This window comes from Protopterus annectens, chromosome 13.part0, assembly GCF_019279795.1.
Source record: "Protopterus annectens isolate FY-2018-M chromosome 13.part0, PAN1.0, whole genome shotgun sequence".
NCBI lineage: Eukaryota > Metazoa > Chordata > Ceratodontiformes > Protopteridae > Protopterus > Protopterus annectens.
Genome location: NC_056747.1, coordinates 812,770,680 through 812,787,383, shown reverse-complemented (window position 1 = coordinate 812,787,383; position 16,704 = coordinate 812,770,680). Strand labels below are relative to the sequence as shown.

The 16,704-nt window shown below is 39.5% G+C and overlaps 1 protein-coding gene across 1 annotated transcript in view; it reads right to left on the bottom strand.

Moving 5' to 3' along the window:
• Positions 1–16,704, bottom strand: part of MED13 (mediator complex subunit 13) — a 3,555,174-nt gene that overhangs the window by 2,893,817 nt on the left and 644,653 nt on the right. The window lies entirely within an intron of this gene.

Genomic DNA, 16,704 nt, shown 5'->3' with positions numbered 1-16,704 from the left:
TCTAAGCTTGTATATTTATGACCCAAGAGGTTTTTCTTTTTTTTTAAATTAAAAAAATGTATGAATTTGGAGCAAACTACATCATAAATGTTGCTCAAAGCAAGCAGAGCAAAATTAAGCATGACCCCAGCTTTAAATCAGGAAAATACAATGTGCAATGAAGTACAGTTGCACAAGTAAGCTCACCATAACTGTAGATGTTTGAACAGATCACTGAAGTAACCTAACTTATATGGGTTATATCCCAGAAAGGATAAAACAAACTGGGCAGCTTCCAAAACTAAAGTACCTTCCACACATCCCTACCACTGAACTGGAGGACAGCGTTATGAAGTCAGTGGTAAAGGCACCAAGCCTTCAGAACTCTGTCCGAGAGTAAGGGATGCTAGAGCTCTGCTAGCAGAGTGAGTGCTAGGAGCAAGGGAAATGGAAAGATATCCACATCCTGGCATAAAACGTAATAAAAGAAGGGGAAAGGAGGAAGGGTGTGCTTACAGCAACAGATACCTATTTGAACATCTATGGTTAATGGTAAGTTTACTTACACAACTGCACTATACTCATCATTAGTTCACTGTTGCAGCAGCCTAAGCTGCAAGGGTCGAATACCAGAGCGTAGAGAGAAAAGGTATGGTGTAGGAGCTCCTGGATAGTAGTACTAACAGAGCCTGTTCTGGACCAAGTCGGTCTAAAATTGCTCTGCTAGGTGAGCAGATCACCAAGTTGCAGCATCTATTTTATTTCTACACTACATGCCTTTCCAAAAAGTCACAGAAATGCCCAAAACCCTGGCACAGTAGGCCTTAGTCGTGCCTGTAGTGTCTTATGGTGATAGCAACAGAGCAATACCATGTGTCAACCATTTAGACATGGTCTCCTGACAACTGCTGTCCCTTTTTCTTATTTTCATATGAAATAAAGAATTGATCAGAACTTCTGAAGGTTTTTTTCAGGTCAATGAAGTAACAGTTGCTTGTGGAAATCAAAATTCTCTCCCTATTTTTGGTTTTGGATAGACTTGTCTAGATCAAAATGAGCTTTGAAACCACTTCAGATATAAATGATTTGTTCTCCTCAAAGTTGCCCTACCTGTTTTACTTGAGCCAGGGAATAAAGGAACGGATCCATCAGCAGACAAGCAGAAATGGCAAAGAGATGAATCTTGACAGAAGAGTAATAAAGGCCAGTGGAAAAAAGCTCACACAATTTACTTAGAACCAGCGGTGTCTAGACCTGAAAAGGGTCCAGGTTCTTACTCTGGGACCAGCAAAAAATCTTTTCCATTTAGCCTCCTTTAATACCAGCTGCACATCCTCAGAATGCAGCTGCCTAAAAGGTAAACAATTCTATTGTCTAAACAGTGAGATGAAGAAATTGGAGGCTAGGCTCTCTCAAACAACCCCTATGTCAGCAAATCCATCCTGTGAGGAAGCTTATGGTAACTACTCGACCATTTTCTAAAGGGAGAAAGCACAGTTGTGTACACTTACTACAAATGTAGATGTTACACTGTATTCACTGTTGCAGTCCTGACTTGTATGATTCCCTGCCAAGGAATATTTTGGCAGCCTGACTACCAGAGACTTTTCCCTTCTCCAGAAGCTGGTGTATGCCCCATCACTATGTTCGGGTATAAAGACAGTCAGCCAGCACCATGATCTCAGTACTTTGTCCCCACCAAGTAGATGCCCCCCGGCATGTCTTGAGGTCAATGAACAGACAGAGCAATTCCTGTGGAAATAGTAGGAAAAAAGTGTTGCAGCAACCTCCAAAGTAGATAAAAAGTTTATTTATTACAATAATCCAAACCAGTAGTCAAGCACGCTTTTGTCTTGTAACCAAAGATGACTTCAGAACAAATTAAAATACATCAATACCATACTTAAATAGTCCCTGGTGAACAATTAAAGTTGTCAATTAAGAGTCAAAATGTAAGGAAGTCATTGTAAGGGCAAAAATTAAAAATGTTTTTAAATTAATTCAGAACCATCTTATTAATGACAAAGAATATATAAGAACGCTTCCAAATATTTAAATGCGGAACAATATTACAAAATTATGATTCACATTTTATATATTAAATGTCTTATTTAAAAATCTTTGATAAGAAAATGTCTTCTAAATCTTTAATGCCTTGTACTTCAATACTGGCATACTACATGCCTCATTTATACCAGAGGGGTGGGGTGGAATTTAGTTTAAACTGTAAAATGCCACATTAACTCTTCCCTCTCTAGTCTGTTCTTCCAACTCCCTCCCCTCAAGTCACTTCCTATAATTTCTAAAATCCCAAAGTGAAAAGTTTTACATAGTATGTTCCCCTTCAAGTGCCTATATAGGGCATTGTTCTCATCTTCACATCTAATAGCGTAGAGGTGTTCATATATCCTCCTACAGAGAGCCCTTTCAGTTTTGCCTACACAGAACTGTTGACAGTTCTGAAAAACTGCCAAGTACACTAACCCCTTAGATCCACAAGAGCCAGAATGTACGGACAAGTAGGCACATGATTCACAGTTCCTGGTCCCTCTTGGTAGACAACTTGAATGAACAGGGTGCTCCAATAAAAATTTTAAATAATTAGTTTTAAATACAGGTTCTTTACCTATAAAATCCATTAGATCGTCCGTACTTTTAAACATGACCCGATTCCTTGTCACCATTTGTTTAATTTTCTTACTCAGCTCACTAAATGTTAAAACCAATGCTTGACTAATTTTTGTCCCCGTTCTGGACCTCTGGGTTACCTATAGGTTCAGTTGTTCCTAATAAAGGTTTAAATCTTTTTCCCCATTCATTCATAACTTCCCTCACAGATGGGGTACAGCATTTGTGTCGGGTAGCCTCTTTCTATAAAGAGGTTTACCAAGGTAGCCATTTCCCTCTTACAAATCTCTTGACTTGGACACATTCTGGCAAGCCTCACCAGCTGCCCTTTTACAATATTTCTCTTTGTGTAACCCGGGTGACTACTGTTATATTCCAAATAGTCATTCAAGAAAGTTGGCTTCCTGTATACTCTGCACGTGAAACCTTTTTTCCCCATGTCCAAAGCAAGTTGCATCCAAATAATGAATGGAATCCTTACAGAGTACTAGTAAATTTAAAATAATTACATACTTTGCTAATATAATCAAAAAATTCCATAATTTCTCCATCTTTCTTCCACAAAATAAATATGTCATCCAGGAAGTGGAGGTAAATCCACCACTGATCTGGGAATTTACTATTAAAATATGTTCTTTTTCCCATCTGTGCATTACTAAGTTTGCAAAAATGGGGGCACAACTAATACCCACAGACACCCCTTTAGTCTGTTTAAAAAATTCACCCTCAAATGTGAAGAAATGTTTTAAAATAATGTCCATGAGGACCATAACGAAATTTAGAAGATTACTTGTCACATACTTCCAAGAGGGCCTCTCAGAAAAAAAGTCAACCCCTCATAATGGGGAATCGAAGTGAACAAGTCAACATTAATAGTAGCAAAAGTGTTATTCCCATTATAATAATCACTTTTAATCCTACTTAAAAAAAAAATCCCAAGAATCGCGTAGGATATAATCGATGTTCTTCAAATTGTCCCTTACTACCCTTTCTACAAAAATACCCAAGGAACAAGTCGTACTATTTTCATAACTAATGATTAACCTATAAGGGGGGTTGGTGATATTTTTGTGGGTTTTCGGTATCCCTAACATAATCGGGATTCTAGGATGGTCAGTACGAAGGAATTCAAAAACTTCCTCAATAGCACCTTGTTAAAAGTGAATCTTCTAAACATAATTGTATTTTTTTATGAGCAGTATTAATCTCAATCAAGGAAGATCTCATTTATCATCATCCTGTAACATACTATAGATTTTATTAGTATAATCTGTCTTCTCCACAATCACCATACCTCCCCCCCTTATCAGGTTTCATAAACCAAGTTAGTATTCCATCGTAGCTCTTTTAAAAGTTGGTTCTCCTTAAACAGGTTGTATTGCCTACATTTAAAATTATAGTAGGACTCCTAAATCTCATGTACAAACCTTATCAAATGTACATATTTGTAGGGTTAAGGGTGGGTTAAAACAACTTTTCCTTTTAAAGTTTAACTGTGGTGGTAAACTAGAAGTACCTTTGAATAGGTACTGTAAATTTAACTTCCTTGTAAATAATTTAAAATCCGTAATAACCTGTGAAATGTCTCCTTTCCTGTTAGGCACACATTTTATACCCCTCAACAGAGAAAAATGTTTACAGATTCCTAACCCAGCACAGTTGAATATATTAAAACCCCTATAACTCAGTAATAACCCATCAAGAGATCATTTCTTCCTCTGTGCTGTCCTGGTCAGTCAGTAATAACTGTTCTTCCTCCACTTCGGATGGGAAGCCTTCTGGCTCAAACCCTTGTTTCCCCCCTTGAAGTTCTAAAAAATGCCTACCCTTAGGTACATAGTTTTTGTTCAATAACTGTTCAGATCTCCTTAAAACTGGATATTCCTGTTTGTAGTTATTCTGACCTGTCAATGTGGGTGTGTGGTGGGTGAAACACTTCCTCATTCCCTTTGTTGTTACTCTTATAATATGATCTAGGAAGGGGGTAGGCTATCTTGTCCCTATAATCACAAAAATCCCCGTGGAGTTTCTTGCACTTCCTTTTCACATTTTCATTCGCTTGTTCCTCTATTTTTTGGAAAACAGCATATCTATTGCAAACATTATAAAAATAAACATCATTCACAATAGTTTCATTAATTTTTTCCACTTCATCAAATAAGCTAGTTTTTATTATTAATGCTTATGATGAATTCCATAAGTTCTGTGCCACGCCTGTCAAACATTTCAATAAGTTTACAAAACTCAGGGTCTTCTTCCGTTAGCCCATTAGGAAAACGGTAAACACTCAAGTCCCTTAGGTACCCTCTTGTCCTTAATGCTTTCATTTAAGAACACATTGTCACATTGAAGGTTATGTACCTTCACCGATTTTTTAATTATTTATTTTACATTTGTTGACCGGGCTAGTCTAACTGGATACATGTCCATTTCCAGTAGAGGCCTGAGGAGATAAGCTCCAACACACATAATTGCAATAAAGAATGTTGCTACAGTACAAGCATAACAGCTGATATCAATAAAAATACAACACTAATAAGAAATATAACACACAAGGCTTTATACATAAAACAATGTTACTATATACATTGATTTAAGTTGCAAGATCATGGTCTCTTTGGTTCTTTAAGGATAAATAGAAAAAAAGCACTTTGGCTGGAGAGGCAACCCTCTTCTTCAGACCTAAATACAACCTGATAAAAATCCAGGATTTAAATACAAGCACTAACCAATAAAAACAGCTTAGGAATGCATCATAAAAATCAATGTGGTAAACCTCTTCTCCAAGAGAGGTTTTAAAGACGCAGCACTATTAAAGCCAGGTGAAAAATATGCCTTAAAATCCACAATCCATCTTAATTCAACATATTCTGTTTCATTTTTGATGCCCCCTTCAAGTAAACTAACATTAACTTTCTGTAGAACTAAAAATTTAAAATTGTGCTGTGTGTGTCATAATCAATTACATGCTTAGCTAGGGCATTCGTACATTTGCTATTACGTATGTCATTGAGATGTTCCATAATTCTTTCTTTCAACATGCGGTTTGTCTTGCCTATGTAGAATGCACTACATAAATTACACTTTGATAAAAATAACAATATTTCTTGTGTAGCAATCAGCATAAAAAGAGAGCTCTATAGACTTATCATTTAGTGGATGTCTGACTATCCAAGCAGACCATATATAAGCACAAGGCTTTACAGGTTCTACAGGGGTGGGTACCTCTACGCTGCGAGTTAAACCTCTCACATGTATTATGGTGCTTGTAGCATAACCTTTGTTTCAGGTTTCTATTATTCTTGAAGCTAAAGCTCTGATTAGCTCCCAGCACCCGGCTAATACTTAGATCAGTCAATAAAATGGGCCAATTCTTTTTAACGATATCATTTATTACACTGACATTATTAGAATAAGTCAAACACAATCTATTCACAGGTTGAATAACTGTCCATCCTGCACTCTGTACTTCAACTTGACAGCTATCAGAAAAATAGGGCTTGGTTTTACAAATAGAGGAATTAACCTCCTTTATTGCACTATGTCAAACTTCTTATACCCTCTATCTAAAAGATCTGATGTAAGGGCCCTTGACCGCAGCAGTGTAGTCAGCACTATCAGTGTGAAGTCTCTTGCAGCGTAGCACTCTATTCTTAACCACATTTTTAATAATATGCCTGGGATGCATGCTGGAGCGATGGAGATTATTCTGCCTACAATCTTTCCCATGCATTTTGGTGGATACATCTCCCAATATGCTCTAACAAGAGCATCCAGAATGTCCAATTTATCTTTAGAGAAGTTAAGTGAGAGAGAGGTAAGATGTGGTATTCTCATGGAAATTTACAAAACTGTGCAATTCTTGCTCATTCTCATGCCAAGTAAAAAAGATGCCATCCACAAAATGCTTGTAAAACAATATGTTGCTTGAACATGTCAGAGATGAATACCATCTCTTCCTCCCATTGGGTCAGCACAATGTTGGCATAAGTGTTAGCACACACTGTGCCCATAACAACTCCTACTTTCTGAAGGAAGAATTAATTCTCAAATAGAAAAACATTGCTCTCTAATACCAAATCAAGTAATGCACAAATCATATTCACTTAGTATTAGAAAACTCACTTTCTTTGTTCAGAAAGCTTCTAACACTCTCTACTCCCTCTTCATTAGGAATGACCGTGAATAATGAGTTCACATCCAAAGTTACAAAAATAACTTCATTGATAGCTGTATGCTGTCTAGACTCAGCCCAAATAAACAGATGCTCCAGAAATTGCTTTCTGTCCTTTAGGACAGTAGGTATTTTGTTCAAAACACATCTTAGCTGTTTTTCAACATAGATAGACAAAGGTTCTGTAAGCCAGCCTCTTCTGGAAACAATGGGTCTAAGCAGAGGACATGATGGATCTTTGTGCACTTTCAGTAAACCATAAATGACTGGTATGATAGAATGTTCTACACTAAAGTAGGTATGCAAAGAATAATCCATCTGGTCAGTCATAAGTAGATCATACATATAAAAATTCAATCTACTAATACCATTTACCTGAAATCTTTGTAAATTTATATATACATTGCCATCATGTAACATCTTGTGCATTCTATCCAAGTAGTCCATTGTGTCAAGGATAACTATCCCACCACCCTTATCAGCTGGTCTAATAGTCAAGTGTTCAGCCTTAGTCAAAGTACGCAGGGCTTGATCTTCTCCAGTAGTCAAGTTGTAGAAACTGCCCTTCATTTTCTTACTAGTCACTTTCCTAAGATCGCTCTCACACATCTTGATAAATGCGTCCATGGCCGGAGAAATATTAGGAAGAAAACAACTCAGTTTTCTTAAATTATGAACATTATCAACTCCACAAGTACTATCACATATGGTTTTAAACATTATATTCCTTGCAAAAACATTAAGATCCAAGACAATATCCACCAAAGTCATATTGCTGGCTGGAACAAAGAGACCCTTAACTCAACACTGAAAGTTCTTCAATAGTAAGAGTAACTGAGGATAAATTAAAAACTAAGTTATTTATCTGCGACCTCGTGTGCTCGAGGTCTTGTTCTGAGCACCAGGGTTGGACTGTATCCTCCCTCGTCGCCTGCGGCTTCTGGACCTGCTCATATGTTCCTCTTGCCTTATGGGCAGTGCTTTGTCTTAAAAAAACCCCAGAAGAGCAGGTACCTTCGTTACTCACATTATTAATGTTCATAGATTGAGGTTTAACAGAGGAAAACCACACCATTGTCTAAAGTAGATTTACTTAAACCAGCAGTCTGCACATCAATATGGCCAGAATTCACATCTATTAAATTAACAGCATCATTAAAGCACTTGGCACTAGATGAATCATTAACACATGCTAAACTGGATTTAAAAATCGCTGAATTATTGCATTTAGTTTGGCCAAGTAACCCAACATTTGTATGCGTATTGATAGGACTGATAGTTACTTCATTCATTCCCACAATGGGAAAAACATTATTCCTGTCAATGCTATGCACTGCTGCATTAAGTCATTTTTAGTGCCAAAAGCATTATTCACATTACTACAAAACATATCAGAGGTTGAGATGGAGTTATCTCCCAACAACCCAGTTGCTTTCTCAACAGAAAGCGAGGACATCACTTGTTCAGTTTCACCATTAACAGAAGTAACGAAGATATTAGTGTTAGAATTGCCTTTGTTCAAATCACTAAGAGCAATATCAGCTTGCAAAACAGTCGCAGTTCCCTCCAAACTTGCTGACAGTGGTCTGAGTGGAAGCAGCTATGTCACAAGCCAGTTTTGTAAAAAGCTACATGAGAAATAAATGTAGTACCGGCCGGACGAAATACACGAGGCATATTAGTCAGTTACATGAGATTTAAAAATTGTAGTACCTTCTCTATTAGTGGTGATAGTATCCCCAGCGTCAGGTAGAGATTCTACAGCAGCTAATCCAAAGTTAGGTGGTAGACTGTTGTATGGAACTCTTAGAAGCTGTGTTACTACTAGCATTGTCTTTACGATGGGTGTTCTCTAGAAGGCGTACCGCTCCTATTAACACCATTAAAAGCATTTGTCTGTTGTCCCACCTCCATGGAGTCCGTGCGCACATCGATTGGTTTATTTGTTCTAGGCCAAGAAAAGACATTTCCTGCCTGAAAATCGGCGAAGTCCCTGCACAGTTTGATTTTTCTTCTTAAGCCTCCTCTCATACAGGGAGACACTAAGGAGTACATCATCTAGATGCTGAGTGCATGCATCATCTTTGTAGGTGTCCATTAACAAACTTGTTAGTCTAATATCAGATGCTAAAGAATTCCTCAGAAGAGAAGAATTCATTCAATAGCAGCATATAATCCATACTTAATTGTAGATGGAGAGAGTGCCATCGCTTTAGCAGTTCTGGATATTTAAGCGCTTACCTATTTGCAATATTTATTTTATTTGTATTAAAGTGTTATTTATCTCCAGCCGAAGTGCCTTTTTTCTATTTATGCATTTACATTTTTGGGCTCTTTTGGTTCCACCACTTTCTTTTGCTATTGCATTCTTTAAGAATAAGTCTGAAGTTAGTACAGAAGAGCAAAAGTGAAGAGTATCCATTAGTATACAGAAAATGAGTTAGTCAGGGTTAGTACATGGGCATAACCAATGTGTTCACAGATATAGTTTTAGTTTTCATTTAAAAAGTGTTACTCAAGACCGTGATAAAAGTTAAAGGGAAGTAGGTTCCAGTGCTTTCCAACAGTGTTAGAAAACAGTCTCCTGCCAAGTTGTTGGATCTGCTTGTACAAACAAGTAGTTTATTTGAGGAACGTCAGTTTTTAAGATTGTTGTAAAGGGTAATGATGCTAGAGAGTATTGGAGTCTTGGTAGACTGATACAGGGTGTTATGGGCAATAGCAAGCTGATGAAATTGAAGACGATTTTGAAACTCTAACCATCCTAGCTGCTTCAGATTAAGACAATTATGGGATCTAAATGGAAAGCCAGTGGCAAACCTAGCAATATTATTGTAGGAGATTGCCAATTTGTTGAGGTTATTTATATATAGGTGAAGCATAGAGGAGTGTGGAGACTGAGTACGGGCTATAGAGGTTCTGCCTAATGGTGTAAGGACGGGTTTGATTCTATAGAGGGACCCCAATTTTTTGTTGACTTATTGTGTTAATACGAGTATCAAAGTTAGGGTAGCTATCTATTGTTATACTGCTAAGTGTTTGGTGATTGGGTCAGGAGATATGACAGTACCATTATTAGATACGAGAAAATTTACTGGGGTGGATTTCCGAGTTGGAGTGAAAAGCAAGTTTTGTTTTTTGGGGGGGTTTAAGAGGAGGGCAGCAGTGTAAAAACCACTGCTCTACTGTAATGAATGCCTTTTGGGTTAGGGACTGTAGTTCAGGTAGCAAAGTGGCTGAGCATATTATTGTGGAGTCATCCACGTATTGAATACAGGTGGCTTGAGGAATTGCGAAGTGTAGGTCGTTAATGAAAATGGAGAATAGGAGTGGGCCTAATATGGAGCCTTGAGGGACACCAAGGGAAATGGGGAGGTGGGTAGATAGATTATTATCCCATAGCACAGCTTGCTGTCTATTGTCTAAGTAAGATTCAAACCATTTTTGAACCAGAGCTTCAAGTGAAAGGGATTTGAGTACATTTAATAGTAGCTGGTGGTTAACCATATCGAAAGCTTTAGATAGATCGATAGAGTGCAGAGGAAAGAATATTGTTGTTACGGTTTTTGTTAATACAGTCTGTAAAGGATAGCAGGGCAGTAGTAGTACTGTGGAATGGTCTAAATCCGTGTTGACAGTTGGCAAGTAAGTTGTTTTGGATTAGATGGTGAAGTAGTCGCCTACGGATACATTTTTCCATTAGTTTTGCCAGTGGAGAGAGTAAAGCTATGGGACGATAGTTTGAAAAGTCATTAATTCCCACCTTTATGTAGGGGGATAATGAGAGAGATATTCCAGATAGTTGGGATGGTACCTTCATTTATGGTTCTGTTAATCAGTATGGAAATGGCATAGGCTATGGCATGAGCTGCTTTTTGCAGGTATTCTACAGGTAGTTGGGTCAGCTGAGGGGGTGGTAGGTTTTAGTTATTGGAGAAGGGAACAAATGAGGAAAGTTGGAACTGGTTGTACCTGAAATGAAGGAAGTGGGCTAGTAGTAAAAGTTGGCAGATTTGAGCTACCTGGAGATAGTTGACTAGCAAGAGTTTGGATAGCCTCTGTAAAGAAGGAACTGAAGGCATTGGCAGTTTGTGTGGGATTCTCAAGGTTAGAGCCTTGTGGGTTTGGCGTAATAGCTTGACCTGGGTGTAGTAGTTTAATGATAGTCCAAAACATTTGTGGTTTATTTTGGTGAGTTTGCTGGAGTTAGAAGTAAAAGTTTTTTATCCAAGAGGATAGCTTTTTTTGTATTATTTCTAAGTTGTCTAAAGTTTTGATTGTCTGTAGGATTTTATTAGTACACCATTTAGCCCGGGATTTGTTTCTAAGAAGGATTTTATTCCTAGTGGCTTTTGAGAGCTATGGGCCAGGTTTAGACATTTCTAATGAGTGTGTCGGTGCATGGTGGTCAAGGATGGCTAAAAATGTGAAAGTATTGCACGGCTTTGAGTGGGAGGTATTTTAAAGGTGACCAATTACATGACTTGAGTTCTGCTTGGAAAAGTTCAGGGTTAAAATGTTTTTTGGTCCATATTGTCCTAAAAGTATTTGGGTAAGTCAGGTTGGTTTTATGCCTGATAATACAAGTTAGTGAGTGGTCACTTAGATCATCTGGGAGGGGTCCCTACTTTGCATGTTTGAGGATTATTAGTGAGAATCCAATCTAAAGTGCTTTCTTTGTTACTGGGTTTATTAATCCTGGTTGGAGAAGTAATAGTTTGTGAGAAGCCATATAGGTTAATATGGGTAGTGGGGTGTTCAGTACTACAGGAATTCCAGTCGATATTAAGGTCTCCAAGGACTATAGTTTCTTGTGGGAGCTTTATCGAAAGCCAGTTAAGGATGTTTTCGAGGGTATTAATGTTATTTCAAGGAGGCAGGTAGATACAGATGATATATATGGATTTACTCGTATTAAGTTGAATCTTAGAAATGAGGATTTCTGCATTATTGTCTAGAGGTGGTTTAAGGTCTGCAGAAGTAATTTGTAGCTCTGCTTTGTAAAGGATTGCGCCCCCCCCTCCCTTTTTGGCTGTACGGTCAAGTCTCAGGATATTGTAACCAGGTGGGATGATTTCATTATCTTTAATTGCAGGTTTTAGCCAGGTTTCTGTTAGACATAGGATATCAATTAAGTGGACATCTAGGAGGGCGTGGAGGTGGGCAATTTTGTTGTTAATGCTATGTATGCTGAGATGCGCTATACAGAGTGAATTTGAAGGTCTGGTAGGGTTTTGTGTACTAGTGAGGTTAGGGTTGTTTTGTTCAGTGGCAAGAGTATTGCTTAGGCCGGGGCTTGGATGAATGTCCCCATCTAGTAAGGAGTGGCGGTATATTCTATTTATAGGATTTTGAAGCTTCCAATAACAGTACAGTGATTTCTTGGTGTTTTATATTGATATACTTGATGTGGGCCAGTCTATATTTGGCTAGTAGGTAGCTGGGTGTGGAAGTTGTGTTTATGTGGTTTTGGGAGATGGCTAGTAGTGGTGTGGAAGTAAATTTGGAGGGGTAATGATGTTTTGGACATATTGGATGTTCATAGGAGGTTAGCAGATAGGCTATAGTAAGAGGAGGTAAGAGCGAGGCCAAGAGTAATAGTTTTGTTTGTATTGGGATAGTTAATATAGTCATTATAATAGTTTAGTTTAAAGAACAAAATAGGAGGTAAGGAAGAATCAAACACCTGGGGTGATGTAACACGGAGGGTTAGGAGTGCTAATGAGGTGGGCATTTAGACTGGAGCAAACGTAATGGGGGTGTGGTTTAGAGGAATAAATGTAGGAGCACTGGGGGCAGGTGAGAATTGGGGGCAGGGTAGGGGAGCAGAGTGAGCCCACAGGGCGAACGGAGCGAGTAGAGACAAGAGAGTGAAACAGCTCAAGGTTAACAAATCAGTGGAATATTGACTGCCAAAGGTAAGTACAGTGTAGGCAAGTGTAAAATAAGAAGTAGAGTGGAAGTGCTCAGAGGAGGATATTGGGTGATTGCAGAAAAGCAAGAAGTACGTGAAAGAATGATAGGAGCAAGGTAAAGACAACAGAATGTAGAGAAAGTATACTATAGGAAAGCGGGATAGACAGATGAATGGGACTGGATAAGGGTGCCACCTAGTGGATATGGAAATGTACTACAGCAGTAGTACTTTCTGGGGAATGCTGGTCTAGGACTATATAATAGGTTCATAGGTTGGTACTGGGCTATCTGCCCGAAGGCATATATTAGCCAAGCCACGTTGTGCGGTATTCACCGCCCCTTTAGTAGTTCCCTAGACCCTTGTACTAGCAGCTAGTACCCTTGGCCCCTATCTAGCAGTGCTGTTGGTGTGATCCCTGGTGTGAACTTTGTGACCCATCCACTCATCAAGGTTCCTCTTGAAGAGGAATAGTGAGGGGCTCTATCTTATGTATATCGGGACCCTGTTCCATAGTAAGGGAAGTCTCTGCGAAGGGAATCTATCCCCTCCAGCATGTTCTATTCATTGTTGTGTTGAGGTTTATATCCCTAGAGCGTGTAGCTCGAGTAGATCTGTTTTTGCTAAGATGGAGCATGTTCAACAATTCTGGGATGAACACGGCTCTGTACGTTAGAGATAGTCTCTGAGAAAGTGGTACGCAACAGAGAACAGTCTTAGCTTTTTCAATCGTGCTGCATAGGGCAGATAAGATGATCTGCTCAGCCAAAGGAGGTAACAATAAAGGAACTAAGGGTCGTTACTTTGACTACAGGATACAGAGGGGGTATGGCTGCTGGCTGTCCTGGCTGAGAAGCTTGCAATTACAAACATCAGGAATAAAACATACTAAATATCAGCTTTACATTCAGTATCAGGAAAACATACTTTCTTTCTTCCTTTCTTGGAAGAGCACAGGGATAAAATTACAGGGTGAAGAGACAGCTGGTAGTTTGGGAAGGGTCCTTAGTTGCCAGGCAAACAGATTTTTAATTCCTAGTGGAGGGTAAGCAAGCTGGAGAGAAAGAAGAATGCTGGGGCTGTGAGCGCACAGCAGCCAAGGGATATCCTCAGGTATTTTCCAAGTCCCTCAGTCTCTTGTTGCTATCTCCTTCATTTGGTCGTGTCCCGGGTGAGGTAGTATTAGTAGGAAAAATGTCCGTATTGAACCGGTCCCTTAGTGTAGATAGCCTTTCATTAATAGTAATTTCTTGCCTTATTTAGCCGCACAGAATAGATTCCTGTGTGTTAAACAGCTTGCATTGTCTTCTTTTATGACCCTAGGTCTCGTATTGCAGTTTCTTCATTCCCAGAGCACCCCACATCTGTAGAAGGAGCCTGGTTGGTTCCCGTCCTTCCGCACAGCCTCCTGGGCCTTGCAGTCTCTCGACTGCCATTTGCACTTCAGAAACCTTGCCTGCTACAGTGGCAATAACGTTTATAAGTTGTGTGAAGGCCACAGCTTCATTTCCAACGATACTCAATCTCTGATTTTCTCTACCTTCTAAAAAAAGAGAAGGTAGACTGGATTCCACAGTCAGACATCAAAATGCAAAATGGTTTCAGGAACCAACCTGAAAACCAGGTGTGTTAACACAGTACAGCAAAACAGTTCTGCAAACCGTTTCCACACACCCAAAAATAACCACGAACAAAAAACAGGAACTTGCCAAACTTCAACCAATGAACAGACAAAACAATTCCTGTGGAAATGTTAGGAAAAAAGTGTTGCAGCAACATCCAAAGTAGATAAAAAGTTGATAACAATAATCCAAACCAGTAGTCAAGTGTGCTTTCATCTTGCAACCCAAGACTTCTTCAGAACAAATTAAAATACATCAATACCATACTTAAATAATCCCTGGTGAAAAATTAAAGTTGATTGTCAATTAAGAGCCAAAGCGTAAGGAAGTCCTTGTAAGGGCAAAAGTTAAAAGTGCTTTTAAATGAATTCAGAACCATCATATTAATGACATAAAAATTATATAAGAACACTTCCAAATATTTAAATGTGCAATAATACAATATTACAAAACAAGAAGTTATGTACTCACCATAACGTTCAATGTATATAGTCCATCTCGCCTCACATTCTTACCCCGTGGGTTCAGAGCCAAATATCAGCTCCGACTCGGCCAAACTTTTCTAGCGCGAAGTCTTCTATTGGCTGGGCTAAGCAGGTATCCCATGCTGCACTGCTCCATATCCCCAGATCTAGTTTGCTGCGAACACTCATTCATACCCTACACAACATCCAGGTAAAAAAGAATAAGCTAAACATGAAGGGAACTCTCTAAACAAAAACCTAACCTCCAGATCCTCCAGGAAGGGGGAAGGTGGGAGGGTAAGTAAGAATGTGAGGCAAGATGGACTACATACATCGAATGTTATGGTGAGTACACAACTTCTTGATGTTATGTAGTCCAATCTCGCCTACATTCTTACCCGTGGGACAGCGTCACTAGCACCTACATCCTGGATGCCTCATAGGAAAATACTCCTGAGTACTGTGGAACCAAAGGACGACCTGCCCCTAGATACCACGTCCAATTTGTAAGGAGTAACAAATGTGTGAGGAGAAGCCCAAGTAGCTGCAGCACATATATCAAGCATCGACAATCTGGCTGTAGAAACAGCCCGAGTAGAGTGAGCCTTGACCGGAAACGGCAGGTCTTTTCCTCCTGCGGAGTAGGCGAAAGAGATGCAACTAGATATCCATCTGGATAGGGTGATTTTGGAGACAGGGGATCCAATTTTGTTTTCCGAAAAGGAAACAAGTAGTTGATCAGACTTTCAGATATCTTTTGTTTGGTGCAGATAGAAACGTAACTGTCTGGGTACATCCAATTGATGAAATTTAAATTCTGCCTGGTTTGAAAAATGAGGAAAGAATACTGGCAACTCAATAGACTGATTAAGATTAGATACGGAAGCCACTTTAGGAAGGAAAGAAGGGTTTGGTCTAAGAGGAACCCTGTCCTTATGGAAGATCAAGTATGAAGGCTTGATAGAAAGGGCCTGAATTTCTGAAACTCGCTTGGCTGAAGTGATTGCTATTAAAAAGGTCATTTTCCAGGTCAAGAATTTCAAATCACAGGTTGCTGCAGGCTCAAAAGGTGGTGAAGTAAGGGCTTGTAGAACAAAACTGAGATCCCAGGGCATGATAGGTTCGGAGACTGGAGGACGGAGTAATAGAGTACCCTTCAGGAAAGCCTTACAGTCTTGTGAGCCATGAGACTAGGCTCATTAGCAACATGAAAATTAGAGATCGCTGCCAATTGAACTTTTATGGTAGTTGACGTGGAACCCTGATGGAAAAGCATAGACAACAACTTCAAGACTGAAGCAATCGGGGATGTGTAAGGATCAATTTCTTGGGTCTGTGCCCAAATAGAAAACATCTTCCATTTGCTAGAATAAATCATCCTAGTAGAGGGCTTGAGAGGAACATAAAATGTTAACTACCTCCAGTGAAAAATGAAGCCTAACTACCGATGGAAGTGGAGTAGCCAGGCTGTCAACCGGAGGGTCATCAGAGAGGGGTGGAACTGTCCCGACATGCGTCAGTAAATCTGGCTGTGGGTCCAGAATCCAAGGAGTGTCCACAATGTAGGGTTGGAGAAAGGGGAACCAAACTTGATGACGCCAGTGTAGAGCAATCAAAATCATTCTGCTTCCCAAGGATTGCGCTTTCTGAACCACTTTGGACAGCAAGGGAAACGGAGGGAAAGCATAAAGCAGACCGGAGGGCCAATTGTGAACTAAAGCACCCCTGGGTGACTCCCCGTGGGGGGATCAGCGTGAAGTAGCTGCTGCATTTGGCATTGAGGGGGCTGAGGGGGCTGGCAAAAAGGTCGCAGCAAGGCTGACTCCATCTGCTGAAGATTCGTTCTGCAACTAGACTATTCAGGGACCACTCGTAAGGCATCAGAATAGCTCTGCTTAGCCTGTCCTCTATCACATTGGACTT